The sequence below is a fragment of the Camelus ferus genome, chromosome 5, assembly GCF_009834535.1.
Source record: "Camelus ferus isolate YT-003-E chromosome 5, BCGSAC_Cfer_1.0, whole genome shotgun sequence".
Taxonomy (NCBI): Eukaryota; Metazoa; Chordata; class Mammalia; order Artiodactyla; family Camelidae; genus Camelus; species Camelus ferus.
In genome coordinates, this window is record NC_045700.1 from 32127999 (window position 1) to 32153340 (window position 25342).

Below are 25342 nucleotides of genomic sequence, written 5' to 3' on the forward strand. Positions count from 1 at the left end.
GGCTTGTACTTTCCCATGGTGTAAGTTACTCTCACTGTGACAGATCTTAAGGTACCCACTTACATCCCTGGATATGAGGTAGAGGATAGTTGATGCACAGATCAGGTCTTGTGAGCTGGTACTGCTAGCCAGCATGAGCACATCACTGGGCTGAGCTGGGATGCAGTCTGAATTGAAGCTTCAGGCAATCTTATGGGGAGTTTTGAGGATAGTGTGCACCTTCAGAATGGTCCTAGATCTGGACAAGTGGGCCAGATCACCACACCCCTGGACTGATCAACTGTTGAATACAATTGCCTTAGCAAGAGGGCAAGCCTTTGAGAAAGCCAGCTCTCTTCCCTCCAGGCAATCTTCAAAGCCAGCCTGACAACTGGGGCTGTTTGCCAGCAGCACTCAAGCAATTTGAAGTAATTTGGCTAAGTCTGTTTGTTTTTCCTGGCTGAAGAATCTAGGCAGCAAGTCATAGCACCTACCATGTTCAATAATGGATCCCCAGATTTGGGTCTTACTGAATTCATAAGAAGAAATCACGGACCATATATATACAGAGAGACTCTCTTTAAGAAACCCTTCTCACTCCCAACTCTGTATCTGCTCCACCACATCAGGAGTTTCAATCGGTTTTATTTAAAATTCCTAACTCTAGTGCATTAAATGACATTTAAAACAAAAAAAGTTATGAAAACTATGCATTTTTTTTAATTCTGAAGAATCTTTATGAATAGAGTGATAATTTGGGATATACAGAGAAAGCAATTTTTTGCCCTGTTTGGGGTAGCTTTTTTCAACGACAGTCCATCTTTATTCCCATAGTGTTTTACTAAGGCACCAGCTTTAGTAGGCTGAACGACGCCCTTCCCTCTCCCCATGATAATGCTACATCCAATCCCCAGAACCTGTGACTATTACCTTATCTAGCGAAAGGGACCCTGTAGATGTCCTTAAGCACATTGAGATGGAGAAATTATCCTGGGTTAGGGGTGTGGGCCCAGCGGGATCAAGGGTATTTAGGAGGGTGCAGGAGGAGTCAGAGTCAGGGAGAAGGCCATGTGCTAATGGAAGCAGAGACTGGAGTTGTGCACTTTTAAGACAGAGGAAGGGATCCCAAGACAAGGGCTGCAGGAACCTCTCCAAGCTGGAAAAGGCAAGGCAGTGAGTTCCCTCCTCAGAGCCTGCAGCACTTCTGATACCTTGTCTTTAGCCTAGTGAAACTAATTTCAGGCTTCTGACCTCCAGAACCCTAAAAGAATAAATTTGTCCTGTTTTAAGCCACCATGTTTGTTGTGATTTGTTACCATAGCCCTAAGAACTGAATACACCAACCTACCCCAAGAAGAGCTCCAGCGTTGAAGGCGCTCTTCTAGGTCTGGCATACAAAATCTGTTTAAGATTTACAGATGCTAAATCTGTAATGAGATGCTAATTGGAGGTGATAAGGTTTTATGGTACATAAGTAGTCCTCTAGGTTCGTCTTTGTACCAACTGTTTTTTCCTTTGGTTTCAAGGATGAGAAGCCATTTCTAACTGAATCAAAAAATAAGCATATTTATAGCACACGAGGTAATATACAAAACCCAAAGGAAGAGGAAGACATGAATATCTAAATGCACAAGAACTCAAGTATGTCCAGAGATCTAACAGGAGGATAATTTCTGGAATGAATGAAGTTCATCACCTGGCTTTTGGGTAGACCAAGATTCAGATTCCAGAAACATCCTTTTTATTGTTTAACCTGGGTCACAGAAAGAGTATACGTCTAACTGATAGTTTTACCAAGACTACGGCCAATAAGGGGGAGGTAGGAGACTGCTATCCACTTTGTTTATGGTGACCATATATCTGATTGACTCAGATTTATACCTGCTGCCTGGAATAAGTATTAATTACTAAGAGCCCAGTTTGGACAATAAATCCATCGTTATTATAACTCTACTGCCTGTGCCAGAGAGGCGGCGTAACATGGTGGCTAATGTCACAGACTTCCTCTTTTGTCTTTAGCCCAGAAATAATAATAATGCCTACTTTTGAAGATTTTGGTGAGATTTAAATGAACTAAAATATACAAAAATATGCATGCTAATGCATTGGAACAGCATCTGAATATTACATTTTCTTTGTGATTTCATTTTATATTCCCCTGAAATTAATAAATAGGAAAATGACCCAATAATAAATTCCAAAATGAAAATATCCAGCATCAATACTAGGAAGAAAGGTTTGATTTAACAAGTGAAGCTTCTGTAGCAACTTGTGTAGTCTGATGGAAAAGCTCTGGATTCAGAAGGCTTTAGTCAGCTCTAAAATCGAACAAGCAGTAGCCGTGCCTTGGGTAGTTGATTTAACTTTCTCAGCCTCACTTTTCTCAACTGTTGGGTTGTCAATGATTGAAATGATCTCTCTAAAGCACATAGAATCTGTCTGGCCCTATTAGACACTTGGCCATGTTAATTTCCTTCTCCTGGCTGAAAAAAGTGATGAAAGTTATATTTTTCTTCAGACTGAACAACTACATAGAAAGCACGGAAAGAGTCTTCTGAACAAACTTCCCTAAGCAGAGGGACCTCAACCATTCCTTATCAAGTTATAAAATTATCATTCACAGGGTGGATGGGAAGGGGTTAACACTACCTGCTATTCTAGGAACTGGTCCTCAATTCCACCTACCTCCCACCACTTCCCTATAATTTGAAACATAATATGTATAATAACTACATTATAAATTTGCATGCTTTCAATTTTAAAATGGTTTTTCGTACTACATCTCAAATGAATTTCAAAACAGCACATGAGTTGGCATGTCAGGTAATAATCCCATTTCACGGATGGGAAATGGAAATTCCAAGAGGTTCATCGACTTGACCTGGATGATACAGTTTATAATTGGAAGAGACAGGCAGGATACTTAGCTAGTTTTCTGGACCCCAAAATGTCTGCCTACTTTAAACACACTGAGATCCTTGACTTTGAAATAGAAGCTCCTGGATGTCTTATTAAAGCAAGCACCAGTGAAGTATGAACACATAAGTGCTAAACTGTTTCTCAGCTTCACAGCTTGTTTTATCAGCTATTTCAAGATTATTCCACTTGAGAGTTTTGTACTTCTGGCCTGCTGTGAGTCACTAATAATATAATCCATTTTGGAAGTGGTGGTAAATTGTGGGTTATGATAACTTTGTTAGAAGTTTCTTATTAATTATTTGCCCTCACTTTCCATCTGATCCTTTGTTGTTTAGTAGACATGGTATTTGTGCTCAATATGGAACAAAACACACACACACACACACACACACACAGTGTTAAGATAAACAAGTGAGTTTTTATTTTACTTGACCTTGAGTTTGAACATCAAATGTGAATCTGGATTTCTGAAAAACTGAGTTTTAACTAACTTTATTAAATAAAGAGGATTTGGGAGGGTCGATTTCAAATAACTATCTCCAAGAAAAATCTTCTTCGAACTTAAATTAGATAGGCATAATTTAATCGCAGTTAGTTTACAATGTATGATTTCCTTAGCTTGTTATTTTCAGAGAGAATTTAAGATGCACTGAAATCGTGCAGGCTCAGTCTTTTCACTAATAGGTTGAATGGCCTAAGAGTAGCTTCCATTAGATAATGCCTCAGAGTGTTGCAAACCCTTCATCAAATACCCCTGTTAAGGGGATGTGGAGTGGGGTATGTGTGGCCTCCGAGCTGTGACATGTAGCCCCAGCCTAGGGCAAAATAATCTGTGGGGCCACACAGAAAGCAGACAGCAATCTAGAAAGTAAAAAAGGCTGAGAAATAAGGGAAATAGGGGGTACTATTAAAGAAGAAATTCAGGGAAATAAATCTTTGGATTTTCTAAACTTGCATACAGTTCTGTGAGCATGTTGGGAAGCATTTAATGGAGTAGACACACAAAAAATTTGAAAAAAAATATTAGGTTGTCTAAAATAATCTTTTCCAGTCAAAGGAAGTTTTTAAGCAAGACTAATAGTGTTATAAGCAAAATGAATAGGAGTTTTATTGGATTTACTTGAAGTTATTGCCTATATATTTTTATCCTCCATGTAAGTATATATAGGAAATTTGACTTCTGATTTCCTAGCTTTTTAGATTTGGCATTGAGAAATAAAGCTGAAGCTTCTGAAAATGCTAAGCAACTGTGAAAATGGGATTTTGCTTTTGTTTTCGCTCTGTTTTACCGTTGACTACAATAGATCATCACCACATTTTTCTGGCTGCATATCTATTATCATAAGGAAACGTTTTTAGTCTTGGGAAAATAAGGAAATTCTTCTTATCAACATAACTATATTGCTTCCCATATGCTTGATTAAAAAGCCTCTGCATATTAAAAAGAGATTTATCACGAGTTCTTATAAAAACTTGCACTGATATTATTTCATTTCAGTTTGGTTGTAATAACCATTATCTTTTTCCTAAGCAAATCATGGTAATATTTCCTATCACTTCATTAGTTTGATTAAAGAAGTTGTAAATACAGGTCTTCCAGTTTTTGAAAAGAACCACTGAGCCAAACATCTGCCTATTCTTACCAAATAAATCTATACCATCTATAGGAATTTAGCTAATAAGTTGAAAAATTTTACTTTTAACTGTCTCTTCTCACTTTCGGAGGAGTTTGGTTTATGCAGCAACATAATCAGTGTGATGTAGCTAATCTGTTCATTTCAGCTATTCTCCTGATCAATAGTGCGGTCTACTCAGTTTAAAGAGAGCCACGCTGATCATATGACATGACATTTTTGACACACTGAGGTTCATTCAGAGAGACATGAGTCTTTCTATCGTCTCAGTAGCCACATTTCCAGTGTAGACACTGAATACGAAAGGCACTAATCAAGTGGCAGGACTGAGAACTATTCTGGATGGAATAATTCAAGACAGTGGGATCCTCAAGGCTAACTTGGAACAGGAAGCGCATTTTTACCAAGTTCTGCAGGGTTTCTTTAAATGTCATGGACTCCTTGGGACATCTGCTTAAACCTATGAACCCTTTCTTAGAATGCACAAAATATGAAGAGAAGGAAAAAGAAGCCAACTATATTGAAATTTATTCACCAAAATATTTTAAAATGAATTTTGAAACAGAATAATATGTCCTGTGATATTACTTCTATCTTAAGGTACTTCTAATAACTACCATAATTTCAAAACAGGCATAAATATAGATAATATCCTCAGATACCTGTAACTATGATAATGCTTATAAAAAATCTATGATTACTGTTAATGTCAAAGTAACAGGTCCTGCAGTATGACCCTAGTTTGCCTACATTTATAGTTAAAGTGCTGTCTCTCACTTAGAAATATGTATTTTTCCAAGTTTATGAACCCCTGATTTATATCCATGAGCCCCCTTTGAGGTAGTAGAAAGCCACGATAAGAAACCTTGTGTCTGTCATTCCTCTGAGAGGTAGAAATGATCATGAAAGTCTTGGACGATGCTATTTAGATTATACGCGCACACACACACAGGAAAAAAAGGAATGTTTCCCGTTTTGTATTTGAATTTCTGTCCCTTTTTTATGGAAATATATGCCTTTTGTAAGTCTGCGTGATAAGAATATTTTCTGTTTAGTTTCTAGTAGAGGAACATATAATTTAATTAGTAAATGATTATTTTAAGTAACTCTGGTAGCAAAAGAATGAAAAGCAGTTACTTTAGTTTAAGATACAAGTCTCTTATGAAAAATGGTAAGAATACTGTTTCATAAGTGGAAAAGGGGAAACAATTCTGATGGAGACGTTTCTTTATTCTGTAGTATTTCTGTTATGGTTACTGTCCTATTCATATCCCCCTAAAAATGTGGATGTTGAAAAACAGTGTCCATTATGTCTCATTTAACACATCAACTGAAGCTGAAGAAAAACTATTCATGCGAATACTGTCAGTGACTTAATCTTATCCAGAACTACTTTGGCCATATTTATAGTTTGGATGACACAGACCAGTGTTACTCAAATTGTGGGCCAGGGACCTGCCTGGGAATCTGTTAGATACGCAAACTGATGAGCTCCCTTCTGAGCTCCTGTACCGTAACTTGGGGCAGTATGGCCAAGGAGTCAGTCTTTTAATGGACATAGACAATGGTGAAAAACAACAACAACCTGAATTAGTTGCCAGTATTTAAACAAGAAAAACTTCACGTCACAAGAATCTAGAATTCCAGTTTCATGAAAAAGAAAAAGAAAAAGGCCCATCTTCTATGATACATCCAGACAACAGAATATTATTCAGTGATAAAAACAATGAGCTCTCAAGCCACAAAAGGACATGAGAGGGTTAGAGGCTAGGGGAGGAGGGGTGAATAGGGGTAGCACCGGATTTTAGGGCGGTGAAACTTCTGCATGATCGTCTAGTGGTGGATACATGTCATTATACATTTGTTAATTGTGTCTCTGTGTTGGCTCAGCAGTTGCAACGCGTGCACCACACTCATGCAAGGTGTTAACCTCAGGGCACGCTGTGTGATGGGGGTCGGGGGTGTAGAGGGAGAAGGGGTGTAAGGGGGCGCTACATTTTCTGCTCCTTCTTTTCCTGCAAACCTAAAACTACTCTAACAAAGAAAGCCTGTTAAGTATATATGTAGACACCCCACCATACAAGGATCTGGCAAGACTGAGTCGGTTTTTAGCATAACAATGCCCTGCAGCTGAGTAGCAGCCACTCTCCTCTAAATGGCCCCGACACAGCAGTTTGCCTCAATACACAACTTGTCATTTTAGGACAATTCCTAAGCTGATTTATATACTGCAAGCCCTCATACCTTAATTACTCACATAATCCAAAAGTAAGTTGTAAGAGCAGAACTGTCATTAAACTCATTCACTAATTGAAATCCTGGGGTCTTGAGAACTCTCGGTGAAGTGGCCTGCTGCCCTGTCTACTACTCCTGTTCCCAGCTGTGGTCATTCCGTGGATGGGCAAGCTCAGGGTCAGTGCCTTCCACAGTCTAGCTTGTGTGCCCCTCGGTTGACCTCTACAAGTTAGGTGCTGAAAGACAAAAGCAACTTGCTTGAGGGCACAGGAACACTGAATGGAAGAGGTAGTAGCACTTGTCTGCTAGCGACCAACTTGCAAAGCCAGTACTCAGAATCGCCAGCCTATACCAAAATGTCCCTGACAAGTCTTGCATTTGACAGAGTTGACAGGGATTTTTTTAAATGGGAAGTAGAATACAGAATGAGGAAACAGTGTCTAAAACAGAACTGCTAAGTGAGAAATAACTCAGTATTCCGCATGTCTTCCCTCTCACTCACCCTGCATATCGCCAGTCACTATGTCCTTAATTGTATCAATGACATTTCTCAGGTCTCTCTCTACTCTTCCAGTTGCATTGTCCTCATCATTTGCTGCCTGAGGGTTTGCAATAGCTTCTTAATTTATCTCCCTGTCACCAGCTTTGCGGTCAACCTCCTTCCCCATTCAGTCAGCTCCAATTTCTTTCACAAGTCTGCTAGAATTATCTTCAAAATGCAAATATGATCATATGGCTCCCTACCTAACATCTTTCACTGACATCCTAGTTGAAATGCCTTGGCATCATTTAAAACTCCTTCAGACAGACTTTCAAAGTTCATCTGCAGCCACTGCTCCAAAGGTGCCTTATGATCCAGGGTGCACTTGGAGTTTTTAAAACACTCAGTTTTCTCTTACTGTCATACCCTTTTACCATGCTGTTTTCTTTGCTAGAATTCCTTTCCTCACCAAGTCCACCTGATAACTTCCATTCATCCTTCATGACTTGACAAAATCACCTCCTTCCTCGGAAACCTTGTCTAATTTCTTCCACCTTCTGATTCCACTGCAGGTATGGTAAGAAATACCCCTCACCAGAGCATCCTCTTTACATCTTTTTGATAGTACTTATTACACAGTTTATCATGATTATTTTTTCACATGTCTGGTTTCCCTCCTCTAGAGTGCAAATCAAGGACTATGTTTTCTTTATCTCTCTTCTCCTAACATACAGTAAATATTTAGTAACTATCCAGTGAACAGATATATGAATATGTGGGTAAATTAATGTGTGTGTGAAATTTACAATGTTATTTTTCAGCCTGATATCATTACAATGAAATGATGAAAAAGGGAAATTTTGTGGCAAACTGCACATATGATTCAACTTCTTGTCAACTTTCTCATAGTCATTTTAAAATTAGACGTGTGCATAAAGTTTTCCAAAGTGAGAGAGGGTGGGGAGAAATTATGTAAGATGTGGGAGAGAATCCCTTGAAACAGTGATTTTTCCAGGGTTGTAGGATTGTGTGTCAAATGACTACTAATATCTGTTGTAAAATAAAATGCCTTGAATTTGTATTTTTACATCAAAATAGACCATGAAGACATACAAAAATATTATGTTTTTAGGGCTGTTGCTTTCATCTGACATTTATAATTTGAGGAGGCTTTAGCTATCCTTTCATATCCAGGCAAAGCAGCTTTTCAGGAAAAGACATTTAAGTGTCAAGTGTTGTTGGTTTGGGGACCCTCTTTTACAATGAAAATCTCGAAGAATGTTTTCAGCTAACTCTGACATGATTCTATTTGTTACTTGACTGCATATCCAATTAGATACTTTAAGAGGCAGATGTTTTTGGACACACATTTCTCTATAGCTGACTTAGAGTGCATTTTATTATGTGCTTGATCTGAAAACAAATTTCACAGCAAAATTTACAGAAATATGCTGCTTAGTTTGTAGTGCAATTCACATACTCAGCATGAATACCCGATTTATGAAGGTGTCAACAAGCTGCTTAAACCCACCCAAACACACATAATACAGATGGCACTGAAGGCACCAGTGCCTGAAAAATAATTTGTGACATCTGTAGCCTTCTCATAACCATTTCAGGTTTTCGTGCTTTTCGTTCAGTGACTATTTTAAGCTATTTCAAATACATGGAGACTCATAGCAACACGGACATTGTTTTCCTGAGCATAAAAAATAAAAAGCTGACTGTATATAACTATTGTTCTTTAAGCTTCTATTACTTTAACATAACTAGAATGTATAAATGTGTTTTGGTAGTTCATTTTCTTAGTAGTTTTTCTTATGTGTGCATGTGGGAAAAATCAGTATAAATATTGCTTTTGAATATCTACATTTACAATTTCTTAATGAAAGGTACATATTTCTACAGTTATGTATCTGTGGAAACAAACAGATTTATTTCTGGGTATTAATGTAATAAATGCACTTGGAAAATTTTCCAAAACATTCTTAACCACGTAATGAATAAATCTAAAAATCCCCACCCAAAATATGCATAGCTAAACATTTGCTATTCATGATTCCAGACTTCTTTTTCTAAACTAATATCCTTATATAGCTATCTCTCTATATATATATAACTAAGCAATTCAGCTATGTGTTACTTAAGCAGACTTTTATTGATACTATTTTTTAATATGCCCTGTGTATTTAATTCCATGGCTATCTTTTAATGTCAATTAACTGTAGATCTTCTTCAATATGAAAATGATAAAACAAGTATTCAGTAGATATATCTTCCATTTAATTAATCTTTTATTGTTGTATATCGAGTCATTTTTGTTTTTGTAGACCATATTGGCAATAAAGCATTTAGCAGAAGAGGTTTTAGAACTAAGATCAGAATCCAGAAGCAAATGAAAACATTGAGAACCTAGTCTTTAAAATAAAAATATTTTATCCCTGAAGAGAAAACATTTTCAGGTTTAATTACCAATGGAGGCATTTAATACTCATAGTTATAGAATTTCTTCCATTTACAGTAACATTTTCCTTCCTGATAAGTACTTTAGCAAAATAACAATTTTAGGTTTCATTACTTGATTTAAATTGAATATGTGCTTTTCCCAAAAAGTTAATTAAAACTTGAAGATGAAGCAACGCCACTCTGCTTTTTAAAGCCAGTACATTTGATAAACTTTCTCAATATGAGATACAGCCTTTTAAGTTTTAACAACGAAATACTTATTTCAGTTCACTATAAACAGCTACTGGATTTCATAAATAAAAATAGAGATCACTTATTTTCTTATTTGATCCAGAACTGCAAGTTACATTTACATGTCTCTTGGAGATTATCAACAATTTTTCTTACTTTAAAAATGCATTGCAAATAAGTACTTAACGTTAAGAGTATTTCTCCACTTTCGCCGTTCCCTTAATATCTAAGTTAATATTATGAATATCAAATAAAGTTTACTAATTAGTGTATCCTTTAAGAACATTTTCAGATGTTCTCCCCTTTAACCCTCATGTTATTAGTAATTATCTCTCCTCTCTCAGGAAGTCTTTTAATTCTTAGTGACTCTCAGATACTATGCTAAACATTTTGTGTGCATGGTCTATTTCATCTTCTTAGAGCCAGCTGAGGTCGGTACTATCATAGCTCTCTTTGCTCATAAAGAAACGAGAGACTTATTATATAGATGTCAAATAAATGGACCAGGCTGACAGAGCTAGTAAACTGAGAAACAGTTTCACACTCAGACTGTCTGACTCCCAAATTTATGCCAGTCATTTAACTACCAACTCATTCTGTGACAACGTTTGTTTCTTACATGTGTCTCTAGTTACACACACGGGAAAGGCACAGATTACTACAGTTGTTTTGTGAATATGATGGAAGTATTTCTAGATGTTTGAAAGTTGTCAGCCTGTTCTACATACCATGATCAGAACTATCCTGAGCCTGGAAGAGCTGCTTTTGTTTACAGTGATGTTGGTTCTATTCTGGGGTCATTAAGGATACTTCTTCCCCTACTATCAATGTGGAGAATAAACCAAAAGTTCTCAAACTTCAATCTCAAAAATTATTGAAGCACCCCCAAATTGTTTATATGTGAAAATTATAACAAATGATATTTATTGTATTAGAAAATAAAACAGAAAAAATTTATATTTTTGATGTATTTAAAATAACAGTAAATCCATTACATGTTAAATATTTTTAAAGCAAGTAACTTTATTTTACAAATTTAGAAACTGCTAAGAGTAGTATCAGTCTCTTTAATGTCTGTCTTAGAAAACTGCTGAAATCTTCATATCTGCTTGTGTATTCAGTCTGTTGGAAATGTTGCTTTGGTTTAGGTATATGAAGAATATTAAACCTCACAGAAATGTATAGTTGGAAAAGGGAGATGTATTTAAGTAGTCCTTTAAGACAAATACAGATATTTTATATTTGATGCCATACCAAAACTCAAAGATACTACATGAAAACGTTAAGAAAGGCAGTTTCTTAAAGATCACCTGCAGTGTAGAATCTAAGACAATATCACTGAACTTTCTACACTATGCTATATTAAAGTCCTTTACTTATATAAAATTTGGTAACATTATTTATTGTTCATTTGGGAAATATTTGTTCATCAAATTATGTTTGTCTTCCAAATTGAACCCATTTCCAAAAGCAGTTTGGCAGATCTACAATATAAATTTGCAATATCAAACAATTACCTTGGCTAATATCACAATCACTTTCATCAGATAACCTCTACACAGCTGTTAAGCTCTTTATGAAGCTCTCAAGCTCAAAGTGAAAGATTCCAGATTTCCAAAATTATAATTTTTGCTCTAAGTCTTGAATTTTTATTATTGGCAAAAATGTACTATTGTCAGTTGTCTTCCTTGAAAAAAACAATCATTTTATTAATTTTCAAGAAAACATCACACAAATTCCCAATTATTAAATGACTGTCAGTTGTTCCTTCAGGTAACAATAGCATCCCATGAAACAAGCCACTAGTTTAGTTCCCCGCTCAGATGGTCTCAAGAGTGCTTTTCTTTGGACAACCATTAAATTTAGGTATGTTGCAGGAGTGGTTTAGGCATTGTATTAGTCCACGTTCTCCAGAGAACCAGAACCAATAGGAGATACATATGTAGAGAGATGTATACATGCCTAACACATATATGTATATATTTATTATAGGAACTGGCTCACTCAGTTACCAAGGCTGAGAAATCCCACTATCTGCTCTGCATATGCCAGAGAACCCAGATGCAGGTGGTGTAATCCAGTCTGCATCTAAAGACCTGACGATGGGGGGTTGGAGGAAGGGGGTGAGGAGAGGATGGACAATGGAGGGTGATGGTGTAAATCCCTGAGTGAAAGCCTGGCGAGAACCACGGGCAGCAGAAGATGGATATCTTAGCTCAGAGAGTGAGCAAATTCTCCCTTCCTCTGCTTTTTTTTTTTGTTCTATTCAGACCCTCAACAGATTGGATGGTGCTCACCCACATCGGGGAGGGCCATCTGCTTTACTTAGTTCACCAACTAAAATGCTAATCTCTCCTGGAAGCATCCTCACAGACACACCCAGAAATAATATTTTACTAGCTATCTGGGCATCCCTTAACCCACTTAAATTGACACATAAAATTAACCATCACAAGCATATTTTCCATTTTATCACCCAGAATATTTACAAGGTATTTGTTATTGTTTGTGTTGTTTTTCTGCTGAGAAATGTGTTTCCATTGCTTTTTACTGGGAGGTGTACTGAAGATTTTAATGATCTCTCATACAATGTGGTGCTGAAGGAGCCAGTGATTTACTCACCATTGATTTTACACCATTGGTGCAAATGTCAACTCTGAAATAAAGGCAAATACTGTCTTAGTTTTGTTTTGAAACTATGTGAGAAGCCTTGCACCAATCCATCAACATTTCTTAGATTATCCTTGAAATTAGCTACGGATATGGGTGAGCTAAAGTTGTAAAATTGTTTTTCACAATTTACAGAGATTTGCAGATTAAAGCCATGACTTTGATCCTGAATGCACAGAAGGGTTAATTTAGAATAATGGGTTGCATTCACTTGTGGTCCCTCTGTCTGCAGACTTAAACTAAACTATGTAAGAAGGCAGATGTCAAAGAAGTGTTCCAATACCTCTTCGAAATTTAAATATAACAAACTGTATATTAAGAAACCGCTTTTCTCGCTAGCCACCATATTAGCCTGAGTAGATTCAGGAAACATGAAAAAATAACAAGACCAAAGAGACTTAGTCTATTACAAAAATGAAATTGCACCAAAGTAGTCTTACAGTATTTCTAGTTTTATACATTTTACCACAATCGTCTGAATTGGTAAATTTATTGCACTATAGAAAACTGTCATGGTTATACGAGGAAACAGCAAATTCTGGACTACCAGCCCATGTTGCTTGATCAACACATAATGAAACCCTTGAACCTGATGTTTTGTGTCAAATGTATCTGATTTCAAGTTATTTTAAACTGTCCACATAAATGTGGTTTTGATTATTTAAAATATAATCTTAATGACTTTTTTTGTTTAATCATTCTTGGAATAGATAACTGAATAAATAATGACAAGACAGAAAAAAATTTTTGAAATATGTGTGGAAATCTCTGGTGGAGTCAATTTTGAGGGCCCTGAGCCACAGTGAACATGCTAATATATCAGAGCTCACTCTGGGTGAGTTTGGATGTGTCCCTCTTTTAAAAACGCAGGTTTGGGCCAGTAAGTCCAGTGGTACATTTATAAACATATAAGCGTAGATAACTTTGTAATTACTACAGTGCATCACTTAGTAACCATACTCAAAGATCTAGATCTAGCTGCTGTAATTGGACAGAAAGAAATAGAGTTCAAAACCAAATGGAAACTTGAACAACTACCCAAGATGGCACTTACAATCAAAACTGAGAATAAGGGAAAGAAGTACAATTTAATTTGAAGTATATATTGAAGATATTAAATATCGAATTTTGTTTATATTACAATTAAAAATAGAGTGAAAATCTTTACTGTTCCTATGGCATTTTTATTAGGGCTCTTTTGACTATAAGTAACAGAAACGCAACTGATACGAGTTCATCAAAATGAGGGAAATAGTGTACCTTGCTGTCCTCTATTAGAGTTGACGAGAATTTCCTCATGTTACAGAATAAATAAGCCAAGGAAAGAGTAGTGATGCAGCTGGGAACTGGGCTTCTTTCTCTGTTTCTCATCTCCTCTCTTTTCTCTGCATTAGCTTCCTTTGCTCACACTGTTGTACAATTTTCCCCAAATAGTGGAAAACATGGCCTCCCCAATTTTTATCTTACAGTAGCTTAACTCCCCTGGACAGATGCCAAAAATTAAAGGGAAGGGATTCATTGGACCAGCTTTGGTCAGATGAACACTCTGGACCACACAGATTAATGACCAAGAACTAAAAATCATATTAGTCCTCATTTGGATGACAATGATGACAATCCCCACATAAAGAACAGCATTGTCCCTGGCGAAGGGAGTAGCTACTATTCAGAAAAAATAAAGGTGTGCACAGCAGAGACACATTGTTACAAGATTTTTAAAAATTAGTCTATTAAAAGTTACTATAAATGATGGCTATAAAAGGTATCCATTTTCAATAAAAATAAAATCCACTACTAGACTGACTGCCACCTGGGGAAAACAAAACACACAAAAAATGCTATGATTATTAGCCTAGCTAAAGCTTTGCATGTAAGTTAATTGGTACTTATTAATATTAAAGCAGAAAATATAAGCACATTCATCTATGAACAGCAAAGAACATTTGATAAACAGCAGACTATTTCTAAATTAGACTGGTGACTTTCATTTGTATTTGCGTATAATAAACAGTAAGATGTGACTTTTCTTATTTTTGTTTAACATTGCATTGGAAACAAAAATCATCTTAGGGAAAACAAGTGTATTTTATTTCAGTCTTAAAACACAAAGCATTTTCTCACACTCAAAACATGCCTTTCATTTTCTGCATCTTGCCCTAAATTGAAATTACTTTTAGGTTTCTGGTTTCTCCACTCTCTAACTGCAATAGTCTGGAGCCAATTATTTAAATGTAGTGTGCCTCGGTTTCCTAATATGAAAAACAGATCTAATAATCCCATCTCGTAGGAGTAAAATTTTTGAATGAGGTGATATAAAGGAAACATTCTGAGCTAGGATAATTAAAGTGTTTCTCTTACATGTGTAATTCGGTCTCCTGACCTTTCTGACAGTAGCATACATAGTGAGAATGGAGACATTCTCAATCATAAATAAGACATACAAAACGCAAAAGTGGGATAAAAATTAGAACTTAATTTAGAAAAAAATAGATTGAGTTGAAATGCTAAAGATAAGAGTTATGTCAACTTCCATCTCAATAAATATGTATGACTAACCAGCGTTAATAAAAAATGCCTCACCTCAGAGAAAAAAAATTCACATTTGTATAACCACAATAGTGCTGCTTGCGTTTTTCTATCATTAGCTTTAACATGGAAAATGCACATGGTTATCAAAACCACAAATAGGTATGAAAATAAAAGAGTTTTAAACCAAAGTGTCCAATCATAAGAGAAACCTTTATTTGATTTTCTTCTTGTGTGTGTTTCTTTTCAGTGTCTTGTTCTCCGTGAAATTCTCTCAAACACTGCTTAGAGGCAGGCTGGCCCTGCAGCAGGTTCCGTGATGTGAGAGGACTGTAACTCAATTTTCTGATTTAATAGTGCAGGACTATTCAGGCATGAAATTACCTCCTTCATGTAGAGCAATCCCCTTTGCCTGGCAAGTCAAGGCTCAAAAACTTGATGTCTACTGTGATTACAGCTGTTGACCCAACCAATTGTTGCCGGAATCAGAGTTAAGCTTTTCTGTATACTCTGCTGAAGAAAATATGCCTCTTCAGATAGTCAAAAGGTGAAAACAGATATAGAGCGTTTACTAGAATCTGAGCACTCTGTGATTAACATTCTGGGTTAAAAAGAACCAGATCGGATTATAGCACAGATGGAAGATGTTCTACTTTTTTAAACTGAGGACAAAATGCTTTCATTCGATATAAATGAGGTATTTTTAATAAAAAAAAATTCTACCAGGTTTAAAAATTATACAGGAGGTAAAGTCTAGCTCAGCTTTCTCTCTGACCATCTGCTACACAGGAAACAATCAATTTGTTTTTTCCTCATTAACTTAATCAAACACCCTAAGTGCTGGGTGTGTGTGTGTGTGTGTGCGCGCACGCGTGTGCGTGTGTGCGCGCACGCGCGCGCGGATGTTTATGGTCACTGAGGCCTCTCAAGTCTGAAAATGGTAATACTCTACCAAGCTGTTCAGTAGTAATCTAATTTGGACCACAAATACGAACCAAATCTATATATTTTTTCCTAAGGAGTCACTTTTAAAAGTAAAAAGAAAGAGGTGAAACTAATTTCAATAGCATATATTTTAATATATCAAACATGATCATTTCAACACAATAAAAACATGTTTGATGAGATATTTTATATTTTTTCATACTAAGTCTTTGAAATCTGGGATACTGTTTACACTTAACTGCACATCTCAATGTGCACTGGCCATATTTCAAAGACTCAGTAGTTGCAAGCTCCTGTTACTGGGCAGTGCAGGTCCATCATCCTTAAAATCCTAAAACAGTGTGGACTCAAGGGTTCTTGGAATACCTGACTAAGTGGCAGACACTGGAGCTGTGGGATGGTTGAGGCAAACGGACAAAGATATTTGCTTTAGTTGGGGCTTTTTCAATAGGATAAGACTATGAAGGATGTTTTCTTGCATAGACAATGGAAACAATAGCAAATATTCTCACACACACACACACACACCACTTATTTCCCTGCCTCACTGACCTTTCTTGTCTTGAGCAACGGATGGATTCAGAAGTTTAGATGTATTTAGATCTTAAAGGCTAGAGAACTGTTTCAGAAGAAAAGACAGATCTGGGAAGGTGACAGTCGGAAGGAAGAAAAGTGTCATTGTTGAATGAGATTTAGGGAGAGTAACAGGAGAAGTTGAAGTCATGTCTGACTAGTAAAAGAGCATTTGGTTATGAGATAGGAATGTAATTGCCCTGGGTTATCCATTCCGGTGCCTCTGGTAAAGATTTAAATCACATTTCAGTTTGGTGAGATGTTGAATTGATGGTTTTTACAATGTGACATGATATCTAGATGGACTATGAAACCAGCTAGGTTTATTTGGGTTACATTTATATTCATAGGGGTTAAGTAACCAACGACATGGCCTTATTTTTTAAAATGTTTAATCTGCCTGTCACCAGTTATACAGTGTACACAACTGTTTATACTTCACAGCAATATGAATTAAAATTGTTTTGCTTTTCTGTCTTTGTGAGTGAACTTGGCACAACACTTTACATTTATCTTTATAAAATCTGATTTTTTGTTATCCTTCTTAGCCAGAAATTAGCTTGATTTTCATAGAGGTTTCTAATAAATAATTTCCACTTATTTATATAGCAAATACATAAAAATTTCAGAAATACTCTTTAAAGTTTTTTAAAGGCAAAACTTAGAAGACTAGAAAATTTCTAAGCAAATTCTGTAAGTTTTAAGGTTGTTGTTTTGTGATTTACTTAAGACTTATGTATAGCCTGAATAAAATACTAAAATATCTTTGTCACAAGGGCTGGTTTCAGTATTTTAGAAACATGTAGCTTAAAAATTGCATTAATAATCCTCATTAACAACAAAAGTTGAAATCTGTCAAGTCCTTTAAATTGGCCCTAAGTTCCTTTTCTTGCATAAAAGAGCTATTGACAAACATTAATTAAAATAAATATCACACATTCATAAAAATATTTTGATAAAATATTATTATTGTGTGCATGCATGTGCTTTCCTTCAGATCATGACAATAAATCAAATATCTCTGCCTATTTCTGAACAATGATGGCAAATAATTTTATTTGAAAATACCTGTAAAGAATTTATAATTCTTGCCCACAGAATCAGATGAGCATAAATATATGTATATAACTATACAATTCACCCCATCTTCTCTCCTACAAACTTCGATGGTACTGATGTCTCTAGCTGCTTTATTTTCATTATTAGGAAATAGAACACAAGGACTCAGACTGGGAGGCATCCAAATTTGTTTCTTTCAGTGGCATCTTGAGAATGAGGGACCTATCTTTCTGGAAGACTTGCTGGCCTTCCTCAGAGCTGACCAGTCTGCTATAGGCAATTAGTTCCTGAAGAGCCATGACCATGACTAAGGACCACTTAAATGTTAGAAGCTTTTCTCCTTCTACAACTTCCCTCTGGGAGCCTGATTTCCTCCAGATGCCTGGTCTGTGATCAATCATTGTCTTTATCTTGACAGAGTCTGACAGAAACACACCGTCCTGTCCCAAGAAGTTCCCACTGTAGTGAAGCACTGAATTCCCCTTTGCCACAGAGATAATAACTAATGATAATTTTCCTCATCTAATTTGCCTCCACTAATTTCATGACAGTAAATGTCAGAAGTTTGCTTTGCTTTCTAATATTTATAGGCAATAGATGGCCTCTGGAAAAAGACTTCCTGCGGTTCAGTCACAGCTCCATTTCTTACCAGCCATGCTGCTTTGGGCAAGTTACCTAACCTCTTTGTGCCTCAATTTCCTCATCTGTGAAATGGAATAATAATAGCAGCCTACTTCTTAGGTTAACTGTCAACATTTGATGAGTTGAGAGTCAAACAGTTGTAAACCACACTGAATAGTGCCTGGCACCTGGTAGGAGACCAGTCGGTATCAGTTATTATCACTGCAGGATAATAGTGTCTTTTCTCAGCAGTGATTCTAGACTGCACATCAGAACCATCCAGCAAAATTTTCTTAAATCACAATATTTAAGCCTGAACCTGGACTTACTAAATTAGCATCTTGAGAAGTAACCCCGCATCATGTGTTCTTTTTAAAAAGCATTTCCACGAATGTTTCTGTTATGTAGCCAAGTTTGGGACTGACTGCTTTAAGGACCATTATCAATCTAATGGGTGTCGAGTTTGAGTACCTGCAAATTAATCATATACTAACAATGGCTATGCTGTGTTTTATTGATTCCAAACCACTTATTCAATGTCCTTATTTACCTGGAGATCCCAAATGAAAAGGTGAGACTGACTTTACCTATGCCATACACACGCAGTGAAATAGTGGGATTGAAAAGCACAAGGGACCGAAGTTTGACCACGAAAAGAAAATGCAGACAAAGAGAGAAATCAAGATTTCTGTTAAACTCCTTAGAATAATAGCCATTTCCTGGGGGACTGACAGTGAACTATCTGGGTCATTTTGAACCAGAGTGCACATCTGAATGTCCCTATATCTTAGTTGGCCCCACGATTTCTATAGCTCCATCCAGAGCACAGCTGCATTCTACTCAGAATAAACTTTTCCGGCCATCCTGGTTATTATTAGCTAAGATTTATTAAAGGCAAACACTTGATTTATTGAAAGTCAAGCCTTGTTCTGTGGGCTTTGCATGATTTTATTGTAACAATGCAGTGAACTAGGAACTATTAATATCACCATTTTACCCATAAGGGACCTGTGGTCAAAGAGATTAAGCAACTTGCCCAAAGCCACACAATTCATCAGTGATACAGCTAGGATTTTAAGCATTTTAACCTTAAAGAGTCAACTCCAGAGCCACGTTCTTAACCACCGCTCAGTGCTCCCACCGCCCTCAACTGCACTTTCCCCAGAGAGATCCTTCTGAGATAAATACACCCCTCATGTAGACTATGGTTTCTGAGAGACAAAAACACTCTTCCCTGGGAATTACCTTCTCCCTCCTGACTGTTGTCTTCAGAGATCAGGTTTAGCCATCACTGTACGTTCTTAGCTGAAATGGCTGCTCTTAGCAGTTCAAGTTTGAACGCTATTGAGAACTGTTTTCTATTTTCTTCCAAAACTTACCATGGGAGAAATAGAGCCATTTCTCCTTCAGGGTACTTTCCTTTAGATATGATTAAGTAATCTATATCCATAAATGCACTCAACCAGGTGAAACAAAGAATTCCTAAGAAACCATAATTCTCGTAAGTTTTAAGGCTGCTTCTCACTTCAAATTGTCCAGATAAAATACTTCACCTCAAATTCAACTTTACTCATCTCATGGCAATCCTCTCTGCCCTTAGCACTTCTCAGATTTTCAACACTTTGATCTGACAAAGAATTTTTTATATCTTTCTTTGTTTAGTGCTCAAGGCCTTCTGACAGATGGGGAATATAGCAGATAAGCTTCTTCTTAGTGGTAATTAAACATGAACCTCTTTAAATTTGGAAAAACGTCACAGCAAATGGACTTAAATTAATTACTCTGTCTAAACTTTTAGACCAGTGGATAGTTATACATGCAAACCAACTCTGCACAACCAAGCTCTTAGAGTGAAAAGATTTCGCCCCTGGCAAGCATCCTTCCTGCTGCCCACACCCCCTACATGGTAACACAACCCCCAACTTCACTCTAAGGAACTGTACTACTACTCATAGATCTAGGATTTGGGTAACACTGACCCAAGCAGGCTAGAAGCTCCATCTATGGAGTCCATTCTCCCGCCCACGTTGATTTCATCAGGCCTCGGTCTGTGGGCCAGCTTGCACCGATAGTGCGTGGCAAGTATTTGCTGCTGTCCTCTGAAGAAGCAGCTTCCTCTTTCCTCTGAGAGCTGTGGGGAAAGACCGGCTCTTTTCTTTTGGACACTGGGATAGAAGACTGTAAAGCTTGGGACTGTTGCAGCTGTGTCTCACAGAAAGAGAAAAGCCAGCCTTAGAAAAGATATGCTATTCAGAAGAAAACATCTCTAATGACCGAGAATTCAAATCACACCATATGTGAAGTCAGAGAACTTGGAACTTTTCAAACCCTTTTCACACTTAAGGCTGTGCTGACTGGGATTTTGATTCCATACAACATAAAAAGGCCTAATGATACTTCAAGAGAGAAGGAGAAGAGTTCATTCTTGAATTATACATCTTTACAGTGGTTCTTTTATTTGTTTCTCTCCCTTTTTTTTATTTTAATCTACTAGTGCTAGTTGCACCAAAGACACAGGGAGTGAATTTCTTAGCGACTCATAGAGTCAGAGGTGACAAAGACAGAAATAAAAAAAAAAACAAGGTATAATATAACTCAGTTTCTGTTTACAGGGTCTGATTAAATCAACATAATGATCAATGCAGATTTGAAAGCAACGGTGCTGCTGATAGGAGGCTACTGCTGGTAGTTGTTGGTCCGTTCATTTTTAATTATATCAATTCTGTGATAATTACAAATGAAACTATGTTTGAATAGTCACATTGTAATTATAGATGTGGGCTTTCAAAATAAAAGTTATTGGGTTTTTTTGGTGCTCTTTGTATTCTGATTTTGAATAATTAGGTTCTCTTAAAATTCTGCGTTCATGACCTTTCTGTTGAATGCCTTTGGCAATGTATTTGCTAAGTGGTCATCAGCCTAAGTTTAAGTCCCATGAGTTCCAATTTTGATTCATTCTGTTATTCTCCTGATTTCTACATCAAAACCTGAATTATTCCATTGCTATTCCATTCCCTTGGTGCCCAATAGAAATTCTATTTATATATGAAAGCTTTTTAGAAATTTGAAGATAGCCTTCATAACTTACCCCCTCCTCAATCTCTAACATCTTCTTCAGGATAAATTCTCTCAACATCCTCAAGTTTTTAATTATTTTTTCAATGTGATACAAATATAACAAGGTGTTTTCCCCTTAAGAATGTGACTACCATCTTGCAACAGGAAATTGGGATGGAGAAGGTAACTGAAAGAGATTGTAACTTCCTCCACTTTTATGGGATACTTCTGAGCATATAGCCTTTTCAGCTGAGATTACAGATTACAGAACAGAATACAAACGTATTAACCTTGACAAAACAGAAAGTAAAGTGACAGCAAAGAATTAGAAGATGAAAGAGGGGAAGAGCTCAAGGGTTGAGAAGTTAATACACCTTTCTTAAAACTGGAAAATCAAGATATACTATCTGTAGTTGACAGAACAAGAAATAAGGATTTAGGTATGATATTTACAAACATACAAATACAACTAACAGAATAATTACCAATAGTATTATAAATATACTGGGAAGAAGAGCATGATAAAAATGAATTAAATATTAACCTAGCATAGCTGAATTTCAATCGCTATTGTTAAATAACCCAATAAAAATGAGTGTATATGTTCAAATTTTAAAAAATAATAGTTTATTGTTTATAGCTATGGAGAAATAACAGAAAGGGGCTACAAGTGTATCTCCTTAATGCATCTGAGGAGCTGGACTGAGTGGGGAGGTTAACTGGGAGATTGTGGCATTTAATTATAAGTTCTGTAACTTCTTCAACCATTTGCATGTATCGCTTTTAGTAAAAAAAATCATCCTGTTAAGTTCAGAAAAATTGATTCTCTTCTGCTGCTAATGACTTTCTTAAATGCACATTATATCTAAATTTTAACATTTTTTTCTGAATGGAACTGTATACCTATTATAGGATTATGGTAAAAAAATAGAATGCAAGAGGAAAGGGGAAGTGTTTTCATTCTAAGAAGTAGAATAAAATACATTACAATTTTTTTTTTAGGTTTAGTATACTTGAAATAGAATTCAACCTTAATTTTAGTGAAGATCTTAAACAGTACTATGCTTCTTTCTTTATAATCATATACAGCATAGCGTGTACATTAAACTTCAGGAAGCTTGAGATGTAGTCACCTTTCTTTCCTTAACACTTTATCCAATATCACAGTGGTTTCCTTAATTTTTTTTTTTTTTTTTTTACTTTTATGTGATTTACTCTAAGACAAAGTAGTTAGTGAGAGGTTTTGCAATTGTTTAACAGTGGAAGATAAACAAGATATGTCTGAGTGGAGTAATTTGTGCTTATACATATGTTAAAAATTTTTACTAGTGCAAAAATAATCAGTCTTATAATTTTGTCATAAAATCTGATTAGGGACATAAAACTGGAGATTATAGTATTATTAGAGTTCAGAGGCTCCACAATTTTTTTTTTTTAATCTAATTTTGGAATGTGTCTCTTTTGGATTCCAAAGCAGGATTTTTTTTTTTTTTTTTGGAGGGACTGGTTCTTTATTTAAAAAAGACACTTATCAATTTTCAGTATCAAAACAGTTACACTATTGGTTTCTCTTTCTTCCAATTGGCTCCCAAAGAGACCACACCAAAGGAGAGTACACTTTAAGCCAATTAAGCTGCAGGATGCACACCTAACAGACCTCACTGAAACCTCACCAAAAAGGGGGGATTGGGTAGGGAAAGAAACTTTAAAAGATCATCACACTGCCAGCCCACAGACTGTAGAGAGCTCTCACAGCCAGAAAGGGTGACCGGTGTGCCCCAACCCCAAAGAAGCAAAGTTTCAAAATAATATAAAATTTAAAAACAGTTTTGTACACAAGCTATTCAAGATTTCTCCAGCACTAACTGATACAAAGCACAATGAGATGGCACTTTTAGAGACAGCAGCTTCAGACCTAGAAAAGGGTGATGAGATGTTTCATATGGCTAAATTAGTGGCAAAACTGATTTTCTTTTTTGCCTTTCAAGGAGGCAGAATAGCAAATAAGTGGTCACCTCAACATAAGGGGCAGATGATCCTGTGAGCAGCTGGGAACAGGGTAGAGATGGGACAAGGATTTGGTCTCAGACAGAGGTCTCACCATCTTGTTTGGTCACTTCTGATGAAAAAAATAAAAATAAAGTTGCGCAAAGATACCATAAAGCTGAAAACCTGAACAGCCCTTTTTTTTTTTTTCTGGCTAGCTCCTCCTGGAATCACCTTTCTGGTTTGGCGGGTAATTTTTACAGAGCAATGAGGTTTCCTGTAATGGAATCTTTCTCTGGGCTGTTTGGCTCTCAGTAAGGCAAGCCCGTACCTTTCTTCCCTCCTCTATGGAGAGGGCAAGATGCATTAAGCTGAAATGTTACCTTTCAAAAGTGAGAAAGGGATTAGACCGCTGCTTCAGAACGGGGAGTTATCTGGAATGTTCTACAAAAGGTTGCTATATCAACAAAAAAGGTAATTACAAAATGTGTACATCACAATATGCTTTTAAAGACACTTTGCATTGTGCTCACATTCCCTTAAATGTTGTTCCCAAAGGTGCTCAGCCTTTTTTTTAATCTAATTTTGGAATGTGTCTCTTTTGGATTCCAAAGCAGGATTTTTTTTGACACTAGGGTAAGAAGTCTTTTATCTGAACTCTGTCTTGAATTTTCTAAGGCTTATCATAATCAAGACTTGTATTGAAAGCATAATATATTATTCAGATATGCATTATGTCCTCGATCTATAACTGCAGAGCAAGAATCCTAGAGATTTGCCCAGTTGCCACCGTCTACATAGACCTCTCAGAAATCCTACCTTTGACATATGTAAAATTACTTCCACAAGCAAGACATTTTTTGGCCGGAGATGGTGGAGGAATTAACTCAAAGAAACTTAAATATTAAGGCATCAAAGTTTCTCTAAATTGTTATCCCTAAAGCTTTTATTTTAGGAATCATAATATGTCGGACAGTGAGCATAAAAATAGATGTTGTCCTTGCATACTGAAGTCAATTTTCTAGATATAATTATTTAACTTATGCATTAAGAATTCTTTTTTTTTCAACATTTTTTATTGATTTATAATCATTTTACAATGTTGTGTCAAATTCCAGTGTTCAGCACAATTTTTCAGTCATTCATGGACATATACACACTCATTGTCACATTTTTTTCTCTGTGAGTTATCATAACATTTTGTGTATATTTCCCTGTGCTATACAGTGTAATCTTGTTTATCTATTCTACAATTTTGAAATCCCAGTCTATCCCTTCCCACCCTCCACCCCCCTGGTAACCACAAGTCTGTATTCTCTGTCTGTGAGTCTATTTCTGTCCTGTATTTACTCTTTGTTTTTGTTTGTTTTTGTTTTTGTTTTTTAGATTCCACATATGAGCAATCTCATATGGTATTTTTCTTTCTCTTTCTGGCTTACTTCACTTAGAATGACATTCTCCAGGAGCATCCATGTTGCTGCAAATGGCATTATGTTGTCGGTTTTTATGGCTGAGTAGTATTCCATTGTATAAATATACCACTTCTTCTTTATCCAGTCACCTGTTGATGGACATTTAGGCTGTTTCCATGTTTTGGCTATTGTAAATAGTGCTGCTGTGAACATTGGGGTGCAGGTGTCAACCTGAAGTAGATTTCCTTCTGGATACAAGCCCAGGAGTGGGATTCCTGGGTCATATGGTAAGTCTATTCCTAGTCTTTTGAGGAATCTCCACACTGTTTTCCATAGTGGCTGCACCAAACTGCATTCCCACCAGCAGTGTAGGAGGGTTCCCCTTTCTCCACAGCCTCTCCAGCATTTGTCATTTGTGGATTTTTGAATGACGGCCATTCTGACTGGTGTGAGGTGATACCTCATTGTAGTTTTGATTTGCATTTCTCTGATAATTAGTGATATTGAGCATTTTTTCATGTGCTTTTTGATCATTTGTATGTCTTCCT

General features: G+C 36.4%; 1 protein-coding gene and 1 long non-coding RNA gene across 2 annotated transcripts in view; one reads left to right on the forward strand and one right to left on the reverse strand.

The window, feature by feature from the left end:
• GALNT13 (polypeptide N-acetylgalactosaminyltransferase 13) overlaps positions 1-25342 on the forward strand; it is a 462400-nt gene that overhangs the window by 232958 nt on the left and 204100 nt on the right.
• Positions 847-23906, reverse strand: LOC116663624. The gene is made up of 3 exons (XR_004319860.1): positions 23101-23906; positions 5388-5397; positions 847-859 (listed from the first exon to the last, which is right to left on the reverse strand). It is a non-coding gene; the product is annotated as an uncharacterized LOC116663624 (long non-coding RNA).